The sequence below is a fragment of the Heterodontus francisci genome, unplaced genomic scaffold, assembly GCF_036365525.1.
Source record: "Heterodontus francisci isolate sHetFra1 unplaced genomic scaffold, sHetFra1.hap1 HAP1_SCAFFOLD_515, whole genome shotgun sequence".
NCBI lineage: Eukaryota > Metazoa > Chordata > Chondrichthyes > Heterodontiformes > Heterodontidae > Heterodontus > Heterodontus francisci.
This window is the reverse complement of record NW_027140266.1, coordinates 144,662-159,284: the sequence shown is the minus strand read 5'-3', so window position 1 is coordinate 159,284 and position 14,623 is coordinate 144,662.

Here is a 14,623-nt window from a genome sequence, read left to right as displayed (position 1 = left end):
CTGGAATGCACTGTCTGAGAGTGTACTGGAGGCAGGTTCAATTGAGGCTTTCAAAATGGAATTGGAATATTATCCTGAAAGAAAGCAACTGCAGGGTGATGGGGAAATGGCTGGGGAGTGGGAGTAGGTGAGTAGCTCTTATCGGTAGCCAGTACAGGTACAATGGGCTGAATGGCCCCCTTCTGTGCTGTAACCAGTCTCTGATTCTATGATGCAATGATAACCCCACAAGGCAGATACCTGAGCTTCCAGAGCCCGCTGGGATAGAGGATGGACCCTCAGTGGATTCTCCAGTCGATTGTTCCTCGGATTCCTGAGTTTGGGAAGTCTCGGGTTCTGTAATAAAGGGAGGGAGACATTGCAGAGTGAGACATGGAGAAAAACACAACAGGTCAACAGGATGGAACTACTGTCAGGAGAATGTCAGATAGCAGTCTTTATAAAACCATAATCTTCCATCCTGTTCACTACATTACTGTCTCCCGCTCCCCTCGGTCTCTAGTGACACCGACCTCGGTCTCCGCCCCGCAACCCCCTCGGTCTCCGTCTCCCACTCCCCTCGGTCGCTATATCACTCTCCCCTCAGTCACAGTATCATACCCCCCTCAGTCTCTGTATCACACCTCCCTCAGTCTCCGTATCACACCTTCCTCAGTCTCTGTATCCCAGTCACCGTGTCACACTCCACCCCCCAGCCTCTGCGTCTCACTCCCCTCAGTCACTGTATCATACCCCCCTCAGACTCTGTATCACAGCTCCCTCAGTCTCCGTATCACACCTCCCTCAGTCTCCGTATCCCAGTCCCCTCAGTCATCGTGTCACACTCCCCTCAGTCACTGTATCACACTCCCCTCAGTCTCTGCGTTTCACTCCCCTCAGTCACAGCATCATGCCCCCCTCAGTCTCTGTATCACACCTCCCTCAGTCTCCGTATCACACCTCCCTCAGTCTCCGTATCCCAGTCCCCTCAGTCATCGTGTCACACTCCAGCCTCCAGCCTCTGCGTCACACTCCCCTCAGTCTCTACGTCTCACTCCCCCCAGCCTCTGCGTCACACTCCCCTCAGTCACTGCGTCTCACTCCCCTCAGTCACTGTATCGCACTCCCCTCAGTCACTGTATCCCACTCCCCTCAAACACTGTATCCCACTCCCCTCAAACACTGTATCCCACTCCCCTCAAACACTGTATCCCACTCCCCTCAAACACTGTATCACACTCCCCTCAAACACTGTCTACCAGACTCTTCAATATTGCTTGGACCATTGTTTTCTTGATATGCCTTAATGACATAGATTTGGAAGTGTCGGGCACATTTTCAAAATTTGCAGATGACTCAAAAGTTGTGAATTACGAGGAGAATAGTGACAGACGTCAAAAGGATGCAGACAGACAGGTGGAAATGTTCCGACAGGTGGAAACTGAATCCGAATGCAGAAAAGAGAGGAGAGACTCAACTTGACAGTAAGAAACTGTTCCCATTGACGGGAGGATCCAGAACCAGAAGACACTGATTTAAGGTGGTTGGGAACAGAAGAAAGGCAACATGAGGGTAAATCTATTCACACAGCGAGAGGTTAGGGTCTGGAATGCACTGTCTGAGAGTGTGCTGGAGGCAGGTTCAATTGAAGATTTCCACAAAGAACTGGATAATTCTGTGCTGCAACCAGTCTATGATTCGATGATTCTGTAATGATAACCCCACAAAGCAGATACCTGAGCTTCCAGAGCCCGCTGGGATAGAGGATGAAACCTCAGTGGATTCTCCAGTCGGTTGTTCCTCGGATTCCTGAGTTTGGGAAGTCAAGGGTTCTGTAATAAAGTGATGGAGACATTGCAGAGTGAGACATGGAGAAAAACACAACAGGGCGGCACAGTGGCGCAGTGGTGAGCACCGCAGCCTCACAGCTCCAGGGACCCGGGTTCAATTCTGGGTACTGCCTCTGTGGAGTTTGCAAGTTCTCCCTGTGTCTGCGTGGGTTTCCTCCGGGTGCTCCGGTTTCTTCCCACAAGCCAAACGACTTGCAGGTTGGTAGGTAAGTTGGCCATTATAAATTGCCCCTAGTATAGGTAGGTGGTAGGGAAATATAGGGACAGGTGGGGATGTGGGAGGAATATGGGATTAGTATAGGATTAGTCTAAACGGGTGGTTGATGGTCGGCACAGACTCGGTGGGCCGAAGGGCCTGTTTCAGTGCTGTATCTCGGAACTAAACTGAGCTAAACTAATCTTCTATGGAGTCACATTGTGTAGAGTATCTGTTTATAATGGACCCCACAAGGGTGATACCTGATGTTCCAGACACCACTGGGGTAGACGATGAACCGCCGGTGGATTCTCGAGTTGATTCTTCCTCGGGTTCCTCAGTTACAGCTGTCTCTGGATCTGTAATAAAGGAAGAGGGCAGAGTGGAGAAAACCCGAAGAGATCGTACGTTTTGTACTGGAGTCCAGACAGTGTCAGACACTCATCTTTATCAAACCCTCGAGCACCCAATCCTACTCCCTGTGACACAGAACATCCCAGAATCACCCTCCTGGGTCAGAGAGAAACAGCAATGTACCTGTACAATACGCAGCACAAAAGTGTAATGACTTCAACTCATAAACAAAGTAACTGCTGCAGTTTTTGATCTTTATCCCATGGACCCAGTAGCAGGAATTCCATCCCAGTGTAAACAAACTCTATTCGTTACTTCCCCCGTCCCACGCTGGGATGGGAACCAGAAATGAGAGTTTATAAATATTGAAGATTGTAACCCATGTGAACAGTGTATGGGGTATCTCATTCCCCAGGTGAACACTGAGTACAGACAGTGAAAGACACTCGATGGTCAGTGTGAGATATAATGGGGTATTTCAGTCTCCAGGTGAACACTGAGTACAGACAGTGAGAGACACTCGATGGTCAGTGTGAGATATAATGGGGTATTTCAGTCTCCAGGTGAACACTGAGTACAGACAGTGAGAGACACTCGATGGTCAGTGTGAGATATAATGGGGTATTTCAGTCTCCAGGTGAACACTGAGTACAGACAGTCAGAGACACTCGATGGTAAGTGTGTGATGTCATGGGGTATCTCAGTCCCCGGGTTAACACTGCGTACAGACACTGCGTTCTCCTTTGAAACCTACATCCTGGAGCAAGAGGTTTTCCACCTGTCCTACCATCACCTAAGGTGATCCTGTATCAAATTATCTGTCTGTTTACGCTACGGTCAAGAGCTTGTGATATTATAGGAGGTTAAAGGCACTATATCAATTCACATTGTGGTTATTGTTGCCTCTTCATCCCAGTCCCCTCAGTCACTCTGTCCCACAACACATACTGAACCCTGGAGAGAGAGTGTGTTGTGCCCAGGTCTACACTTGGGGTCTATCACCATCCATGGGCACTGCCAGGAAGGGAGTGAGCGGTCAACACGGACAGCAGAGTCTGGTTCAGTTCCCTGGAGTTTCAGTGACGTTCACTTTGTGTTTCACATCCTTTATTCACTGTGTCCCTGACAATAAGGAGGGGAGCAAGTAAACTGTCTCATTTCTGTGGGTGACCACGGGACATCCCAGAATCACCCATCTGCACCATATACAAACAGCAATCTACCTGTACAATAAGCAGCTTTACAGTCGGGTGTTGGCTTCAACTCATAAACAAAATAACTGCTGCAGTTTTTGATCTTTATTTCCTTGTGCTTGTGGCAGCCATTTTCATCCCAGTTCAAACAAACTGTCCTCTTTACTTCCCCCTGTCCCACACTGGGATGGGAACCTGAAATGAGAGTTTATAAATATTGAAGATTGTAACTGATGTGAACAGTGCTGGACAGTGAATGTAAATCTGATATTATAAAGGTGGAAATTACCATGTAACCAGCCTGTGGCACATGTGGAGCAGTGATACGGTGGGACAGCAGTCTCCGGAATCTTCCATCCACCAGAACTGAAACAACAATCACAGAGAGAGTCCCTGAACTGATGGTAAATATTAACAGTTAGAGAGACTGGGAACAGCAGAGAGTACCAGAAACTGGGAAATCCCTAACTCACTCTGTCTCCATTCTATATTCCCCTCTAACCCGGGTATCTCCCTTTACTCTCTGTCCCCATTCTATATTCCCCTCTCTCCCGGGTATCTCCCTTTACTCTCTGTCCCCATTCTATATTCCCCTCTATCCCGGGTATCTCCCTTTACACTCTGTCTCCATTCTATATTACCCTCTAACCCGGGTATCGCCCTTTACTCTCTGTCCCCATTCTATATTCCCCTCTTTCCCGGGTATCTCCCTTTACTCTCTGTCTCCATTCTATATTCCCCTCTATCCCGGGTATCTCCAATTACTCTCTGTCTCCATTCTATATTCCCCTCTAACCCGGGTATCTCCCTTTACTCTCTGTCCCCATTCTATATTCCCCTCTAACCTGGGTATCTCCCTTTACTCTCTGTCCCCATTCTATATTCCCCTCTTTCCCGGGTATCTCCCTTTACTCTCTGTCTCCATTCTATATTCCCCTCTATCCTGGGTATCTCCCTTTACTCTCTGTCCCCATTCTATATTCCCCTCTATCACGGGTATCTCCCTTTACTCACTGTCCCCATTCTATATTCCCCTCTATCCCGGTTATCTCCCTTTACTCTCTGTCCCCATTCTATATTCCCCTCGATCCCGGGTATCTCCAAATACTCTCTGTCCCCATTCTATATTCCCCTCTATCCCGGGTATCTCCCTTTACTCTCTGTCCCCATTCTATATTCCCCTCTATCCCGGGGATCTCCCTTTACTCTCTGTCCCCATTCTATATTCCCCTCTATCCCGGGTATCTCCCTTTACTCTCTGTCCCCATTCTATATTCCCCTCTCTGCCGGGTATCTCCCTTTACTCCCTGTCCCCATTCTATATTCCCCTCTACCCCGGGTATCTCCCTTTACTCTCTGTCCCCATTCTATATTCCCCTCTATCCCGGGTATCTCCCTTTACTCTCTGTCTCCATTCTATATTCCCCTCTATCCCGGGCATCTCCCTTTACTCTCTGTCCCCATTCTATATTCCCCTCTATCCCGGGTATCTCCCTTTACTCTCTGTCCCCATTCTATATTCCCCTCTATCCCGGGTATCTCCCTTTACTCTCTGTCCCCATTCTATATTCCCCTCTATCCCGGGTGTCTCCCTTTACTCTCTGTCCCCATTCTATATTCCCCTCTATCCCGGGTATCTCCCTTTACTCACTGTCCCCATTCTATATTCCCCTCTATCCCGGGTATCTCCCTTTACTCTCTGTCCCCATTCTATATTCCCCTCTATCCCGGGTATCTCCCTTTACTCCCTGTCCCCATTCTATATTCCCCTCTATCCTGGATATCTCCCTTTACTCTCTGTCCCCATTCTATATTACCCACTATCCCGGGTATCTCCCTTTACTCACTGTCTCCATTCTATATTCCCCTCTATACCGGGTATCTCCCTTTACTCTCTGTCCCCATTCTATATGTCCCTCTATCCCGGGTATCTCCCTTTACTCTCTGTCCCCATTCTATATTCCCCTCTATCCCGGGTATCTCCCTTTACTCTGTGTCTCCATTCTATATTCCCCTCTATCCCGGGTATCTCCCTTTACTCTCTGTCCCCATTCTATATTCCCCTCTATCCCGGGTATCTCCCTTTACTCTGTGTCTCCATTCTATATTCCCCTCTATCCCGGGTATCTCCCTTTACTCTCTGTCCCGATTCTATATTCCCCTCTATCCTGGGTATCTCCCTTTACTCTCTGTCCCCATTCTATATTACCCTCCATCCCGGGTATCTCCCTTTACTCTCTGTCCCCATTCTATATTCCCCTCTATCCCGGGTATCTCCCTTTACTCTCTGTCCCCATTCTATATTCCCCTCTATCCCGGGGATCTCCCTTTACTCTCTGTCCCCATTCTATATTCCCCTCTATCCCGGGTATCTCCCTTTACTCTCTGTCTCCATTCTATATTCCCCTCTGTCCCGGGTATCTCCAAATACTCTCTGTCCCCATTCTATATTTCCCTCTATCCCGGGTATCTCCCTTTACTCTCTGTCTCCATTCTATATTCCCCTCTATCCCGGGGATCTCCCTTTACTCTCTGTCCCCATTCTATATTCCCCTCTATCCCGGGTATCTCCAAATACTCTCTGTCCCCATTCTATATTCCCCTCTATCCCGGGTATCTCCCTTTACTCTCTGTCTCCATTCTATATTCCCCTCTATCCCGGGTATCTCCCTTTACTCTCTGTCCCCATTCTATATTACCCTCTATCCCGGGTATCTCCCTTTACTCTCTGCCCCCATTCTACATTCCCCTTCATCCCGGGTATCTCCCTTTACTCTCTGCCCCCATTCTATTTTCCCCTCTATCCCGGGTATCTCCCTTTACTCTCTGCCCCCATTCTATTTTCCCCTCTATCCCGGGTATCTCCCTTTACTCTCTGTCTCCATTCTATATTCCCCTCTGTCCCGGGTATCTCCCTTTACTCTCTGTCTCCATTCTATATTCCCCTCTATCCCAGGTATCTCCCCTTACTCTCTGTCCCCATTCTATATTCCCCTCTATCCCGGATATCTCCCTTTACTCTCTGTCCCCATTCTATATTACCCTCCATCCCGGGTATCTCCCTTTACTCTCTGCCCCCATTCTATTTTCCCCTCTATCCCGGGTATCTCCAAATACTCTCTGCCCCCATTCTACATTCCCCTCCATCCCGGGTATCTCCCATAACTCTCTGTCCCCATTCTATATTACCCTCCAGCCCGGGTATCTCCCTTTACTCCCTGTCCCCATTCTATATTCCCCTCTATCCCGGATATTTCCCTTTACTCTCTGCCCCCATTCTATTTTCCCCACTATCCCGGGTATCTCCCTTTAATCTCTGTCTCCATTCTTTATTCCCCTCTATCCCGGGTATCTCCCTTTACTCTCTGTCCCCATTCTATATTCCCCTCTATACCGGGTATCTCCCTTTACTCTCTGTCCCCATTCTATTCTCCCTCTATCCCGGGTATCCCCCTTTACTCTCTGTCCCCATTCTATATTCCCCTCTACCCCAGTTACCTCCCTTTATTCTCCCTTTACCTCTCTGTAGATGCCTGTTCTTGCCCTTTCCCTGCATCCACTCTCTGTCCCATTGTTCTGACTGATAGTCCCAGTCTCCCAGAACTTCCTCTTCCGACTGCTGTGACGGAGGTGGGAGGAGTGCACTGTTCATTCAGTCCCACTTCTCCAGAGGTTACAACATATATTTAAACTTTCCTCAATCTCCAGATGAAGACTTGACTAGAATTGATGTAAGTTCTGTCAGTTTTTAAAATATAGATTCTCAAGTTATAACAAGCAATGGAAACCCAGGTAATATTACACTCACACTTTGTTCTGTTTTGTACATCCACTCCTCCCTCATTTATTCGTTTATCTGAAATTGCCCCTTTACATTACCTTTTAAATCTGTACCATCCTCGAACAAGATTCTTATCACTCATCCAATGACCGGAGCACTCAATCTCAGTACAATCGATGCTCCTCCAGGGCTGGTCCAGGACTATGTGATTTACACATGGGTCAGTGTGTGCAGAGTCTGTGACTGTGTGACAGAAAGATGTTTAATGTTAATATAAAATACGGTTAATGTTACACAGCGTCTTGCACCCTCGCGAAATACCAATAATCTCAGTTTCACTCCACGCCCTGGAAGAAAACCCCCCGGATTAGAGCTGGAAAATTTCCTCCTTCTCTAAACCAAGTTTCCATCTGTCTCCCAGCTCAGTCTCCCCCTCTAACTCACTGCTCACAGACATTGCTCACTATTCTAGATTTACCATCAGATCTCAGGTAACAGAAAGCAGTAAATATCTCAGCCTCACTTTGTCCCAGTAGAAAAGCTGCAAATATTCAGTGAGAGATATCATGGGGTATCTCAGTCCCCAGGTGAACACTGAGTACAGACAGTGAGAGACACTTGATGGTCAGTGTGAGATATCATGGGGTATCTCAGTCCCCAGGTGAACACTGAGTACAGACAGTGAGAGACACTCGATGGTCAGTGTGAGATATCATGGGGTATCTCAGTCCCCGGGTGAACACTGAGTACAGACAGTGAGAGACACTCGATGGTCAGTGTGAGATATCATGGGGTATCTCAGTCCCCAGGTGAACACTGAGTACAGACAGTGAGAGACACTCGATGGTCAATGTGAGATATCATGGGGTATCTCAGTCCCCGGGTGAACACTGAGTACAGACAGTGAGAGACACTCGATGGTCAGTGTGAGATATCATGGGGTATCTCAGTCCCCAGGTGAACACTGAGTACAGACAGTGAGAGACACTCGATGGTCAGTGTGAGATATCATGGGGAATCTCAGTCCCCAGGTGAACACTGAGTACAGACAGTGAGAGACACTCGATGGTCAGTGTGAGATATCATGGGGTATCTCAGTCCCCAGGTGAACACTGAGTACAGACAGTGAGAGACACTCGATGGTCAATGTGAGATATCATGGGGTATCTCAGTCCCCGGGTGAACACTGAGTACAGACAGTGAGAGACACTCGATGGTCAGTGTGAGATATCATGGGGTATCTCAGTCCCCAGGTGAACACTGAGTACAGACAGTGAGAGACACTCGATGGTCAGTGTGAGATATCATGGGGTATCTCAGTCCCCAGGTGAACACTGAGTACAGACAGTGAGAGACACTCGATGGTCAATGTGAGATTCATGGGGTATCTCAGTCCCCGGGTGAACACTGAGTACAGACAGTGAGAGACACTCGATGGTCAGTGTGAGATATCATGGGGTATCTCAGTCCCCAGGTGAACACTGAGCACAGACAGTGAGAGACACTCGATGGTCAGTGTGAGATATCATGGGGTATCTCAGTCCCCAGGTGAACACTGAGTACAGATAGTGAGAGACACTCGATGGTCAGTATGAGATATCATGGGGTATCTCAGTCCCTGGGTGAACACTGAGGACAGACAGTGAGAGACACTCGATGGTCAGTGTGAGATATCATGGGGTATCTCAGTCCCCGGGTGAACATTGAGTACAGACAGTGAGAGACACTCGATGGTCAGTGTGAGATATCATGGGGTATCTCAGTCCCCGGGTGAACATTGAGTACAGACAGTGAGAGACACTCGATGGTCAGTGTGAGATATCATGGGGTATCTCAGTCCCCAGGTGAACATTGAGTACAGACAGTGAGAGACACTCGATGGTCAGTGTGTGATATCATGGGGTATCTCAGTCCCCGGGTGAACATTGAGTACAGACAGTGAGAGACACTCGATGGTCAGTGTGAGATATCATGGGGTATCTCAGTCCCCAGGTGAACATTGAGTACAGACAGTGAGAGAAACTCGATGGTCAGTGTGTGATATCATGGGGTATCTCAGTCCCCGGGTGAACACTGAGTACAGACAGTGAGAGACACTCGATGGTCAGTGTGAGATATCATGGGGTATCTCAGTCCCCGGGTGAACACTGAGTACAGACAGTGAGAGACACTCGATGGTCAGTGTGTGATATCATGGGGTATCTCAGTCCCCGGGTGAACACTGAGTACAGACAGTGAGAGACACTCTATCGTCAGTGTGAGATATCATGGGGTATCTCAGTCCCCAGGTGAACATTGAGTACAGACAGTGAGAGACACTCGATGGTCAGTGTGTGATATCATGGGGTATCTCAGTCCCCGGGTGAACACTGAGTACAGACAGTGAGAGACACTCGATGGTCAGTGTGAGATATCATGGGGTATCTCAGTCCCCGGGTGAACACTGAGTCCAGACAGTGAGAGACACTCGATGGTCAGTGTGAGATATCATTGGGTATCTCAGTCCCCAGGTGAACACTGAGTACAGACAGTGAGAGACACTCGATGGTCAGTGTGAGATATCATGGGGTATCTCAGTCCCCAGGTCAACACTGAGTACAGACAGTGAGAGACACTCGATGGTCAGTGTGAGATATCATGGGGTATCTCAGTCCCCAGGTGAACACTGAGTACAGACAGTGAGTAACACTCGATGGTCAGTGTGAGATATCATGGGGTATCTCAGTCCCCAGGTGAACATTGAGTACAGAAAGTGAGAGACACTCGATGGTCAGTGTGAGATATCATGGGGTATCTCAGTCCCCGGGTGAACATTGAGTAGAGACAGTGAGAGACACTCGATGGTCAGTGTGAGATATCATGGGGTATCTCAGTCCCCGGGTGAACATTGAGTACAGACAGTGAGAGACACTCGATGGTCAGTGTGAGATATCATGGGGTATCTCAGTCCCCAGGTGAACATTGAGTACAGACAGTGAGAGACACTCGATGGTCAGTGTGTGATATCATGGGGTATCTCAGTCCCCAGGTCAACACTGAGTACAGAGAGTGAGAGACACTCGATGGTCAGTGAGAGATATCATGGGGTATCTCAGTCCCTAGGTGAACACTGAGTACAGACAGTGAGAGACACTCGATGGTCAGTGTGTGATCTCATGGGGAATCTCAGTCCCCAGGTGAACACTGAGTACAGACAGTGAGAGACACTCGATGGTCAGTGTGAGATATCATGGGGTATCTCAGTCCCCAGGTGAACACTGAGTACAGACAGTGAGAGACACTCGATGGTCAGTGTGAGATATCATGGGGTATCTCAGTCCCCAGGTGAACACTGAGTACAGACAGTGAGAGACACTCGATGGTCAGTGTGAGATATCATGGGGTATCTCAGTCCCCAGGTGAACACTGAGTACAGACAGTGAGAGACACTCGATGGTCAGTGTGAGATATCATGGGGTATCTCAGTCACTGGTGAACACTGAGTACAGACAGTGAGAGACACTCGATGGTCAGTGTGAGATATCATGGGGTATCTCAGTCCCCGGGGTGAACACTGAGTACAGACAGTGAGAGACACTCGATGGTCAGTGTGAGATATCATGGGGTATCTCAGTCCCCAGGTGAACACTGAGTACAGACAGTGAGAGACACTCGATGGTCAGTGTGAGATATCATGGGGTATCTCAGTCCCCAGGTGAACACTGAGTACAGACATTGAGAGACACTCGATGGTCAGTGTGAGATATCATGGGGTATCTCAGTCCCCAGGTGAACACTGAGTACAGATAGTGAGAGACACTCGATGGTCAGTGTGAGAGATCATGGGGTATCTCAGTCCCCAGGTGAACACTGAGTACAGACAGTGAGGGACACTCGATGGTCAGTGTGTGATATCATGGGGTATCTCAGTCCCCAGGTGAACACTGAGTACAGACAGTGAAAGACACTCGATGGTCAGTGTGTGATATCATGGGGTATCTCAGTCCCCAGGTGAACACTGAGTACAGACAGTGAGAGACACTCGATGGACAGTGTGTGATCTCATGGGGTATCTCAGTCCCCAGGTGAACACTGAGTACAGACAGTGAGAGACACTCGATGGTCAGTGTGTGATATCATGGGGTATCTCAGTCCCCAGGTGAACACTGAGTACAGACAGTGAGAGACACTCGATGGTCAGTGTGAGATATCATGGGGTATCTCAGTCCCCAGGTGAACACTGAGTACAGACATTGAGAGACACTCGATGGTCAGTGTGAGATATCATGGGGTATCTCAGTCCCCAGGTGAACACTGAGTACAGACAGTGAGGGACACTCGATGGTCAGTGTGTGATATCATGGGGTATCTCAGTCCCCAGGTGAACACTGAGTACAGACAGTGAAAGACACTCGATGGTCAGTGTGGGATATCATGGGGTATCTCAGTCCCCAGGTGAACACTGAGTACAGACAGTGAGAGAAACTCGATGGTCAGTGTGTGATATCATGGGGTATCTCAGTCCCCAGGTGAACACTGAGTACAGACAGTGAGAGACACTCGATGGTCAGTGTGAGATATCATGGGGTATCTCAGTCCCCAGGTGAACACTGAGTGCAGACAGTGAGAGACACTCGATGGTCAGTGTGAGATATCATGGGGTATCTCAATCCCCAGGTGAACACTGAGTACAGACAGTGAGAGACACTCGATGGTCAGTGTGAGATATCATGGGGTATCTCAGTCCCCAGGTGAACACTGAGTACAGACAGTGAGAGACACTCGATGGTCAGTGTGAGATATCATGGGGTATCTCAGTCCCCAGGTGAACACTGCGTACAGACAGTGAGGGACACTCCATGGTAAGTGTGTGATATCATGGGGTATCTCAGTCCCCAGGTTAACCCTGAGTACAGACAGTGAGAGACACTCGATGGTCAGTGTGAGATATCATGGGGTATCTCAGTCCCCAGGTGAACACTGAGTACAGACAGTGAGAGACACTCGATGGTCAGTGTGAGATATAATGGGGTATTTCAGTCTCCAGGTGAACACTGAGTACAGACAGTGAGGGACACTCGATGGTAAGTGTGTGATGTCATGGGGTATCTCAGTCCCCGGGTTAACACTGCGATCTCCTTTGAAACCTACATCCTGGAGCAAGAGGTTTTCCACCTGTCCTACCATCACCTAATGTGATCCTGTATCAAATTATCTGTCTGTTTACGCTACGGTCAAGAGCTTGTGATATTATAGGAGGTTAAAGGCACTATATCAATGCACGTTGTGGTTATTGTTGCCTCTGCATCCCAAGACCCTCAGTCACTCTGTCCCACAACACATACTGGCCCCTGGAGAGAGAGTGTGTTGTGCCCAGGTCGACACTTGGGGTCTATCACCATCCATGGGCACTGCCAGGAAGGGAGTGAGCGGTCAACACGGACAGCAGAGTCTGGTTCAGTTCCCTGGAGTTTCAGTGACGTTCACTTTGTGTTTCACATCCTTTATTCACTGTGTCCCTGACAATAAGGAGGGGAGCGAGTAAACTGTCTCATTTCTGTGGGTGACCACGGGACATCCCAGAATCACCCATCAGCACCATATACAAACAGCAATCTACCTGTACAATAAGCAGCTTTACAGTCGGGTGGATGCTTCAACTCATAAACAAAATAACTGCTGCACTTTTTGATCTTCATTTCCTTGGACTTGTGGCAGTGATTTCCTCTCCAGTTAAAACAAACTGTCCTCGTTACTTCCCCGTGTCCCACACTGGGATGGGAACCTGAAATGAGAGTTTATAAATATTGAAGAATGTAACTGATGTGAACAGTGCTGGACAGTGAATGTAAATCTGATATTATAAAGGCTGAAATTACCCTGTAACCAGCCTGGAAACTGTGTGGAGCAGTGATACAGTGGGGCAGCAGTCTCTGGGATCTTCCATCCACCAGAACTGAAACAACAATCACACAGTCAGTCCCTGAACTGATGGTAAATATTAACAGTTAGAGAGACTGGTACCAGCAGAGAGTACCAGAAACTAGGGAAATCCCTAACTCACTCTGTCCCCATTCTATATTCCCCTCTTTTTCCAGGTATCCCCCTTTACTCTCTGTCCCCATTCTATATTCTCCTCTATCCTGGGTATCCCCCTTTACTCTCTGTCTCCATTCCATATTCCCCTCTATCCCGGGTATCTCCCTTTACTCTCTGTCCCCATTCTATATTCCCCTCTATCCCGGGTATCCCCCTTTACTCTCTGTCCCCATTCTATATTCTCCTCTATCCCGGGTATCCCCCTTTACTCTCTGTCCCCATTCTATATTCTCCTCTATCCTGGGTATCTCCCTTTACTCTCTGTCCCCATTCTATATTCTCCTCTATCCCGGTTATCTCCCTTTATTCTCCCTTTACCTCTCTGTAGATGCCTGTTCTTGCCCTTTCCCTGCATCCACTCTCTGTCCCATTGTTCTGACTGATAGTCCCAGTCTCCCAAAACTTCCTCTTCCTCCTGCTGTGACGGAGGTGGGAGGAGTGCACTGTTCATTCAGTCCCACTTCTCCAGAGGTTACAACATATATTTAAACTTTCCGCAATCCCCAGATGAAGCCTTGACTAGAATTGATGTAAGATCTGTCAGTTTTTAAAATATAGATTCTCAAGTTATAACAAGCAATGGAAACCCAGGTAATACTACACTCACACTTTGTTCTGTTTTGTACATCCACTCCTCCCTCATTTATTCGTTTATCTGAAATTGCCCCTTTACATTACCTGTTAAATCTGTACCAGCCTTGAGCAAGATTCCTATCACACATCCACTGACCGGAGCACTCAGTCTCATTACAATCGATGCTCCTCCAGGGCTGGTCCAGGACTGTGTGATTCACACACGGGTCAGTGTGTGCAGAGACTATGACTGTGTGACACAAAGATGTTTAATGTTAATATAAAATACGGTTAATGTTACACAGCGGCTTGCAGCCTCCTGAAATACCAATGATCTCAGTTTCACTCTCCGCCCTGGAAGAAAATCCCCTGGATTAAAGCTGGAAATTTTCCTCCTTCTCTAAAGCAGGTTTCCATTAGTCTCCCAGCTCATCCTCTCCCTCTAACCCACTGCTCACAGACAGTCCTCCCTATTCTTGATTAACCACCAGCTCTCAGGTAACAGAACGCAGTAAATATCTCAGCTTCACATTGTCCCAATAGAAAAGCTGCAAATGTTCAGTGAGAGATATCACGGGGTTTCTCAATCCACGAGTGAACACTGAATACAGACAGTGAG